This window comes from Balaenoptera musculus, chromosome X, assembly GCF_009873245.2.
Source record: "Balaenoptera musculus isolate JJ_BM4_2016_0621 chromosome X, mBalMus1.pri.v3, whole genome shotgun sequence".
Taxonomy (NCBI): domain Eukaryota; kingdom Metazoa; phylum Chordata; class Mammalia; order Artiodactyla; family Balaenopteridae; genus Balaenoptera; species Balaenoptera musculus.
The window spans coordinates 52720820-52730933 of record NC_045806.1 but is presented as its reverse complement, the minus strand read 5'-3'; the positions used below and the strand labels follow the sequence as shown (position 1 = coordinate 52730933).

Genomic DNA, 10114 nt, shown 5'->3' with positions numbered 1-10114 from the left:
TTAATTACAATTTAATCCTAGTTATAAGGATTAAATGAGCTAATATATGTAAAATATTGAGAAGAGTGCCTGGCAGATAGCAAGTGTTGCATAAGTGTTAGTTATTAAGTATTAGCTCATGATGCTTACCAATTAGTGGAAGGGAAAGGACAGACATTAAACAATCAAGGAAATTAATCAATTAAATTATTACAGATTACAATTCAGTGCCAGTAAGGAAATAGAGTGCAGTGGACAGGGCAGGACTTGGATGAGTGAGGCTTATATGAGGATGTGACACTCTGCCATGAAGACACAAATCCTCCCTTGACACCACAGATCTTAACTTCAGCTCCACAATCTCTCCTGCTTCCATTCCCTCTCTCCCTGCTTCAGTCCCTGAAGCTTTTCTGTTCCTGCCAAAGGCGTGGCTTGGTCACTATTCACCCGCTCTTCCCCAACTCCTCCCCCACTCTCACTGTCAGGGGTGAAACTTTTTTGTGTAGCCACGCCTAGACACTCAAGTGGTCCAATAGCTGCTTCACGGGGGCGGAGAAGTAGGCGTAGCATGAAAAGAAAAGAGAATAGGTTCTTGCTGTTGTTGCTACACGTGGACGTGAAATGAGTCAGAGCAGAGCTTTGACTGTAAAGAATTTCATCTACTGTGAGTGTAGTATGGAGACTGGGGGCTGAGAGGTGGGGGCTTGGTGGGATGTCTGGCCTGTGCTGAGGTACGTTTGTCCAGGAATTCCGTTACTGGAGCAAGATCCATCCATCCATTCATTTACAGGGTAAGTGTGGGAACACCCTCTGGCATGGCAAGGTGGCTTGGACCTGTGAGGCATAGAGATGAGAGTTCAGGATCAGGTTAGGATGACCCTGCTAAGGTGCTACAAAGTCAGAATGGCTGGGAAGGTGTCCTGTGGCTGTCTGTCTGCCCATCCATCTGTATCCAGAGAGTGTTGTGTAAGGTGCCATGGACCTGAGCTAATACCCTGATGGCTTTGGTGAGCCAGTTCCCCTGGGGTAGGCTTGTACTGGACCCTTATGGCCTCTGGGAACATGCCTGGACCTGCCCAACCACCCTGAGTATCTCCAGTTAGGAGATAAGGAAGAGAAAAGAGAAGGAGGCTAGGAGCTTAGGGGAGAGAGGGAGGAGTTGGATCAGATTTGTGAAGCATCCCGAGGGACGTTGAGCTGCTGGCCTACCCACTTGGCCCCTGGGCAAGTCGAGGCTTGTGTAAAGAGTTTGCAAGCTCTATTTGGGGGCTTTCAGTCTCACCCACCTGGCTGGGTTTCACTTGATCCCTCACTCCTGGAAACTGAGCCCAAGGCAGTGATATTTTGATCCTGCTTTACATCAAACATTGGCCAAAAGGCCGAGGCAGCTGTGAGAACTGGGGGGCAAGTAGAGACCCGCCAGAAACTAGGCTGGGGAAGCAGAGACTGCAAGGTCTTGTTTGGACAGGTGTTGGCAGTGCTGACCAGTATCACACCATTGCAGGGTGGCTAAGGCAGGAGAGTATGGGCATCTTCCCCTACATAACTCTCCTGTCCCCTCTTTCACCCCAACATACCTTCAATTCAACATAACAGACTCACTGAGCACCTACTCTGTGCCACCACTGTGTGAGACAGACAAATGCCTAAGACATAGTCTATGCCCACTGGGACCTCATCATGGGTATAAGAACAAATAAATATAACACAAGATAGCTTTAAAGGTCCAGTTAAAGTATGCTTTGGTATTGTCAGGTAAGGATCACATCCAGTTGAGCCAGAGTAAATCAGAAAGTGTTTTTTGATTGTTTGGTTTTTGACATTGTATCACCTTTCAGGGCTCCAGAGCCAGACTACTTGAGTTCAAATCCCATCCCTACCATTTATTAACTTGTGTGACATTGGACAAGCCTAATTACTTTCCCCTGTCTGAATGCTGTTTTAATCTAGTCTAGAATGGAGATAATGATAGAGCTTACTTTATCAAGTTTTTGTGAGGCTTAAATTAGATAATCCATGTGAAATACTTGCACACACTTAGCACAGTGGCTGGACCAAAATAAGCACTCAATAAATGTTAACTATTATTATTATTTAAGATGGGCCATGAAACACAGATAGGATTTCAACAGGTGGAGGCAGGAGAGAAGGCAGTCCAAGCCAGAAGAAAAACAGGAACAACTGTTTGGAGGCAGGGAAGCTCAGGTCATGTGAAAAGAACACCAGCTGAACTGGATTTTAGAGTACAGTTACGTGGAAAGTGAAAGTTAAAGTTGCCATGGTAGATTGATGACAAACTGTGGAAGACTTTTGGATGCTAGATTTTCTGTTCAATTCGTCACACTGTGGAAAATCATTGAAAGTCTCTGAGCTAAAGAAAAAAGGTAAATCTGTGTTTCAGGAAGAATAATCTGGTAAACATGCATTAACTGAATTGGAATAGGAAAACATGAGATGTGGATAAACCAGATGCAGAGAGGGAATGAGACCCTGAACTGAGGTGGTGATTATGGGAATAGAAAGGAGGCAATGAATTTAACAATACATCACAGAAGTTGAATCTGCAGAATTTAGAAGTTGATAAATTATATGAGATTGAAAAGAGAAGAATGAGAGAATCACTATCTCTTGGAATTGGTTTAGACTTTAAAAGGTTGTGTATTCCAATCCCAATTCCATCCATTTCTGTGGATGGTACAAATAGAAAGGATATCTACTTTCTGAGTTAGACACAGCTTATTCAAGTCCTGGGTCTGCTACTTACCTGCTGTTTGTGATCCTAAACATATTATTTATCCATCATTCCCAAACAGGATCAATACGATATCCATAGGGCATTTAGAAATATGTGTTGAGAGTGTGATTTTTTTGCACAAAGAATGAAGTACTACTGAATTTAGTACCAACCAGTTTGAGACAGCAAAGTATTGTTCTTCTCACCCACTTATTTATTTTATTTTTTTAGTATCTTTATTGGAGTATAATTGCTTTGCAATGGTGTGTTAGTTTCTGCTTTACAACAGAGTGAATCAGCTATACATTTACGTATATCCCCATATCTCCTCCTTCTTGCGTCTCCCTCCCACCCTCCCTATCCCACCCCTCTAGGTGGTCACAAAGCACCGAGCTGATCTCCCTGTGCTATGCAGCTGCTTCCCACTAGCTATCTATTTTACATTTGGTAGTGTCTATATGTCCATGCCACTCACTTACTTCGTCCCAGCTTACCCTTCCCCCTCCCCATGTCCTCAAGTCCATTCTCTATGTCGGCGTCTTTATTCCTGTCCTGTCCCTAGGTTCTTCATAACCTTTTTTTTAGATTCCATATATATGTGTTAGAATATGGTATTTGTTTTTCTCTTTCTGACTTACTTCACTCTGTATGACAGACCCTAGGTCCATCCACCTCACTACAAATAACTCAATTTTGTTTCTTTTTATGGCTGAGTAATATTCCATTGTATATATGTGCCATATCTTCTTTATTCATTCATCTGTCGATGGACACTTAGGTTGCTTCCATGTCCTGGATATTGTAAATTGAGCTGCAATGAACATTGTGGTACATGACTCTTTTTGAATTATGGTTTTCTCAGGATATATGCCCAGTAGTGGGATTGCTGGGTCATATGGTAGTTCTATTTTTAGTTTTTTAAGGAACCTCCATACTGTTCTCCATAGTGGCTGTATCAATTTACATTCCCACCAACAGTGCAAGAGGGTTCCCTTTTCTCCACACCCTTTCCAGCATTTATTGTTTGTAGATTTTTGATGATGGTCATTCTGACTGGTGTGAGGTGATACCTCATTGTAGTTTTGATTTGCATTCCTCTAATGATTACTGATGTTGAGCACCACCCGCTTATAATACCATTAGTAACCCCAGTGAGAAATACTGAACGTCTCCAAAACTCAGTCTGAAGGGAGAATAGTAGACATGTCATAGTTTTGTTGGAAGGATTAAAAGAAATAATCCCTTTGAAGTATCTAGCACAATATCTGATGCATAGTAGGTAGAAAATTCATAGTAGGAAGTTCATGAATCATAATTTTCTTTCACCCCAATTGACTTCACCTTATAACATCTTTGCTAGTCTCTGCCTGAATACTTTCAAAGCGAGTGTACTTACAGATCTCTGAGAGAGTCAATTCCCTTCATAGAAAGCCTTGACTCTGCAAAAGTTCTTCCGTTTGTTAAACTGAATTCAGTCTCCCTGCGGCTTCCAGAGGTTGTAGTCATTCTCCCTGGGGCCACTCAGAGAACTCTGCTCAGTCTGCTCATTCTCTGCCATGATAGCTCCTCAGAGATCTGAAAACCAAGAAACAGATCCCCATTCATCTTTCATTCCCAGGTCAAACAGCCCAGCTCTTCCATCATTTCTCTTATAGCATGCCGTCAAGTAAAATAAGACTCTGAGGCTTTGAGCTATATAAGCTGGGGTGATGGTGGTACCTTCAAAGTGATCAGAAACACTGTAAAAGGAACAGGATGGGTGAATGTGACAAGTTCCTTTGTAAATTATTTCTTAAGTTCCCACTGTGTGCCAGGTACTTTCAAATCCATAATCCCACTGACTCCTCATCCCAACTAGGGACGGTCCAGGTCCTCTTGTCTTAATTGTACAGGTAGCCAAATAGGCTCAAAGAAAATGAAACTTGCTAGAGATCATTTAGTTAGTAAGTGTCTGAACAAAACTAGAAACCAGATTTTTGTTACTCCAAGGTCAGTATTGTTTTGTTTTGTTTTGTTTTCTAATTTTGGCACTGGGCCCTAAATTTGGAGACTTTGGATTCTAGTCCTGGCTCTGTGCTGACCAACTATGTGAATTGGGGGAAATTTTATTCCTTCTAGAGGGGCCTCAGTCTCCCCATATGGATCATCAAGGGAATGAGGTTAGGTTGTCTTGAAGAATCCTTTTGGGATTCCATGAGAATATGTTTTCAATTATCTGATGGTTTGAAGTTTTAGCCAGTTACCAAAGAGGAGAAAAAAAATAAACCATAATGAAATGTGCTGTCGTATGAGTACTGAGGTGTCTGTTACTCTATTTGAGGTGAGTTCAAGTAGATATGGATGGTATTTCTTTATTGGGTAACAGGCAGCTGGGACTAAGATGAGTTTTAAGCTCCCATCTACGATTCTGAAAATTGTTTTATAGAATGTGCATTTACATATGTAATCATAGGCTTCTTGTTGTATCAGTTTCATCTTTTCCCCACTACCCCGCCACCTTTCTTTTTCTTAGGCAGCCTAAAAAGTAAAAGGCAAGAAATGTTTTGGCATCAATATCTCATCCTGTACAGACAGGCTTCATTCTATGGACTGATTCTCCCATTCAGATTGGAAGGATAAGTAGCCCTTAGCTGTGCTTGCAAATGCTCGTCAGTTTGTATATCTGTTTCTTTAGGATACTTCTGGCCTATGAGGAAGGGATAGTGTACATGATAGAATTTACATTGCTGTGGGAGAAAGGGCACTGTTCTTACTGACATCTTCAGAGAGATACAACTATTCTAGATAGTTGGTAAACTGGACAGGGTGGAGAGAATGTGGGGCAAGACCAAAGAACATTAATAAAAATCAGAAATAAGAGCACTTGACTGAGTTTTATCCAGTTCCTAGCCCTGTAAAGAAATCATACCATGAATCCAGTTTTCAGCTGGGAGAACTCAGTCAAAAGCATATCCTCTCTGGGAAGTCACCTAGTACTGCTGGCGATGTAACTAATTTTTGATGATACCACTAATTTCATTGTATCTTGTGGTGGTTGGTACATGAATGTGACTCACTTTGGCTAGGGACACTGTGGAACAAAAGCAGGGGTTTTGGGTATTGGTTGTTTGTCTGGCCTGTAGCCTCTCTCCAATGTTCTTTGTTCCCAAACTCTGGGTGGAATAGAAACAACAGTCATAGCAACCCCTCACATGTGTAGCACAATTTGGAGTTTCCGGAGCACTCTCACATACATTATCTCATTTTTCCCTTGAACATCATCCACGGTAGTTTCCGTACCTTTGCTCCCACTTGGGAAGACTGTTTCAGCAATCATTAAATGATATTTTCCTCTCATAATCAGCCCAAAGATTGATGGTCTTAATTATATCACCATATTCTTGGCTACACAGTTCTTTTCTCCCCTCCCTTTAACATTTTTTTTCAGCAGTTCCAGACACTAACCAAATATTTATATATTTTTTTAACTTTTTCTCTCCCTCAATTTACAGTCTTTTAAGTTATGTTTGCCTTTTTTAGATTTGTGCTTTTTTGTTGTGGATGTGTGTGCTTCCACATGTTTTGAAGGAGAAAGATTTTAACTCACATGGTTAACATTTGCTTTTGGCTGAATTGAAATGATCCAACTGGATATTAATTCTATCTGTACAGTAACAATTGTTTTTAATAAAATTTTCTTTATTTTTCTACTCCAGCATCTTTATTCTTGCTGAGCCATTATCTGTTGCTCTGTACACCAGAGTAAAGAACAAGGTAAATAGATGTGACTTCTTTAATTTTGCACAGCTTCCTTCATTCTCCTCTGTTGATATACTAATCCTGACATTACTGGACCAAATGTTGCTATCACTAACAGTTGAAATTCTTCAGCCACTTTGGAAATGGAAAGAGAAGCTTGTTAAAAACTGTAACAACCACCTGTGGTCTCTGAATTATTTCTATCCCATGCACATATTGTGATATGCTTGAATATTAAGACAATTTACTTTTGTCACATACCAACAAAATAATGTATTTCCAGTCTTGATGCTCCTTCACCTCCCTGTACCAACAGCTGACACTGTTGCTCACCTTTTACTTCTTAAAACTTTGTCCTGTACTGTCCCATCTGAGTTCTATTCTTTCTTCCCTGGATTCCCCTTCTTGGTTGCTGCTGACTAATCTTCCTCTTCCAGCTTCACATATGGATGTTCCTTAGTGTTTTGTCCTTGGCATTTTTCTTTGCTCATCTAAGCCTCTGCCATGATTTACCTAGGCCAATACCTTCTGAAGATTTTATTTAATTGGTCTAGGGAATAGGTATGTTTTAAAGTACCCCAGACGATTCTGATGTGCATCCACGAGCTGGTATTTTTATGCATTTGACTTATCTCTAGCCCCAACCTGTGTTCCACATATTTTAATTGCCTGCTAGGCACCACAACTGACATGTTCCTTTGTCCCCTCAAACTTTCCATACTTAAAACAATTTGAAAAACTGAGTGTATTGTCTCTTTTTTTCCTAACAAGCAACTCCCCTTTCACACTTTTTGTGCCCTGAGGTTCTCCTGGTTTCCCAGGCAGAAACCCTCAGAATCTTCTCTGACTTATGTCTTTCTCTTGGCTCTCACATCCATGTAATTGTAAGGTCCTATGGACTTACTTTGTAAGATCTGTATCTCCCACCATCACTTCCTTCTTGTTCTTATTGCTACCATCTTTGTCCTGGCCCTTGTCTCCTAGGGCTTGAGCAGAAACCCTGTCTAGCCATTCTTTAAAGCACAGATTAGTATTCAGAAAATACCTTTGTCCCAACCTAAAAGATTGCTGATGAAATAGTAAATTTAAGTGACAGCCTGGGAGGACCTTCATTCCCTATTTTAGAGTTCAATACTGCCTTGGAAAGCATGCCAAACTCATGAGTCTTAAATCACCTGTGAGTTCTGGCTTTATTTAATGCTAGTTAAATAAATTTAGAGGCATTTTATTTTCTTTAAGCCACAGTTTTTAAAATCTATGAATTGGTGATAATAATCCATGGCTTATTCTCAGGGTTACTGGAAGGAAATATTGAGCTAACTGATATGAAACCCTTTCAAACTGTGAAACCTTTCGCTCAGACAGAAGATTGTTACCATTATTTTGTAAATTTTTACCATTCACTCATCCAACAAATATTTATTTAGTGCCTATTGTATGCCAGGCACTGTTCTAAGCAGGGGGGATGAAGTAGTGACCACAACAGGGCTATGATCTCATGGTGCTCACATTCTAGTTGGGGTAGAATCAGGCAATAAAGAAGTAAATAAGTAAGATGTAGTGTGTGTCAGATGGTCACAAGTGCTACTGAGAAGAATGAAACAGGAGAAGGGATAGGGAATATGGAGGGAACTTGCAGTTTTGAAATAGTGGTCAAGAAGCCTCACTAAGAAGATAGTTTGTGATCAAAGAACTGAAGAAGATGAGGAAGGTAGTCATGTGGATATCTGGGGGAAAACATGCCTGAATAAGGGAACAGCGAGTGTTAAGGCCTTAAGGTAGAAGCATTTCCTGGTTAGTTTGAGGAAGAGCAAGGAGGTTGGCATGGCTGGAGTTAAGGGAATAATAGGAAGAATAGTAGATCATGGAGTCAAAGAGGTGATGGGGCGGTAGGCAGATCATCTAAAACCTCATTGACCATTATAAGGACTTTAGTTTATTGAGTGAGGTGGAGAGACATCGATGGATTTTGAGGTTGGAAATGACATGATCTAACATGTTTTAAAAGAACCATTCCACCCTTAGCCCTTATAACTCTATCACCCATTCTTTCCAGAAAAAAAAAAAAATGGGTAGGCCCCAGGTTACTCCCTCACCAAGTTCCCTCTGAATATGGGGGAACAGAAGGACTTTTTTCTGACTGCACCTTATATTCAGGTGAAACATACAAGAGCCAAAAAGAGCCCTTAAAACAATGATTTTCAAAGTTGGCTGCACATGAGAATCACCTGGTGAATTTTTAAAATTCCAAATACATCAGAATCTCAGGAATGTGACCCAGGTATAAGTGTTTTTTTGAAGCTCCCAAGGTGCAGCCTATACTGAGAACCACTAGTCAAAGAGATTGACCAAATCCTCATGGTATGATTGAGACCTTGAGTTTGGCAGTGGGGAGGATCATGCTTCTGATGGCAGAGCTGGACCTGGGACCACTCACCATTCTGAGGAATGCAGAATTCACAAATACTTGGGCAGGAGGAAGATAAGATGTTTGATAGTTTGGAAGCAGATAATGGGCAAGAGAAAGCTGGGATAGGAGTAACCCTGGGCCAGGCCAGGAAGGAGAAGGCTGAGAGCCAGCACCAAATGATAAAGCAACATCTGAATTATAGGCCAAGCATCTGGAAATGATGAGGGCACTGCACAGATTAGAAGCTTGATTTTCAAAGAAAGCACTGTTCTCATGGCCAGACTGAGCAACTACTTTGATTTTTGCCAGTCCTCTGCACGTGGGTGACTGGGTAGGCTCACAAGGAGAGGAATGGGCAGGGCATGGACCAGCTGCTGTCTTCCTCATCCTTTTTAATCCCACACCTCCTGCACTGCCCAGGAAAAGCAAATATCTTCCATGAAGTCCTGAGTTCTTAATTTAGAACTGTCATCTTGTTCTGCCCACCCGTCCTAGAGACAGAATGTTTCATCCCACAGGCATGTGCAAGTTGAGAAGAGCAGCAATCGTAAGCTGTGGCCAGAGGCAGCTGCACTGGCAGTAGTCTGAGTACCTAACATCCAGGAGAAACTTAGCCAACATCAACTTTTTAGGGCACAATGAGCTCATGTGGGAATTATTATTAATGTCAGCCTCATTACTTCTCCTTTTCCCTGTCAGGTTGCATTCTTATTTTCCTAGGTTATTTTTTTGGGGGAGGGAGGGGATCATGACAGGGGGATGGACAGAGTGATCAGTCACATGACAGAGACAGACAAAATAAGGAGATATTCTAGTCATCTTGCCACTTGTCAGCCCCTCTGGTTAAACCCAATCAATATACCCAAATAGCACTTATTAGATAAATTTAGGTAAAAAAAAATCATTTGGAGGCATATATAAGAATATTTATAGTAGCTTTTTAAAATTTTAATTTGGGGAATAACTTAAGCAATGTCTATTAGAATGATACAGGGTAGTTCACAGGATTAAAGAAAAAGCTGAAGAACTAGGTTTTTTAAAAAATTGAAACATAATTCACATACCATAAAATTCACTTTTTAAAGTGCATAATTCACTGTTTTTTAACATATTCACCAAGTTGTACAACCATCACTACTATCTAGTTCCAAACCATTTCATCACCCCGAAATGAAACTCATATCCATTAAGTAGCTATTTCCCATTCTCTCCTTTCCCCAGCCCCTGGCAACTACTAGCCTACTTTCTGTCTC

The 10114-nt window shown here is 41.0% G+C and overlaps 1 protein-coding gene across 1 annotated transcript in view; it reads left to right on the top strand.

Moving 5' to 3' along the window:
* The first annotated feature begins 606 nt into the window (after positions 1–606).
* EDA2R (ectodysplasin A2 receptor) overlaps positions 607–10114 on the top strand; it is a 65403-nt gene continuing 55895 nt past the window's right edge. The window contains exon 1 of the mRNA XM_036840010.1: positions 607–770. The gene's annotated coding sequence lies outside the window, so the exon portion shown is untranslated. The remainder of the gene's footprint in view (positions 771–10114) is intronic.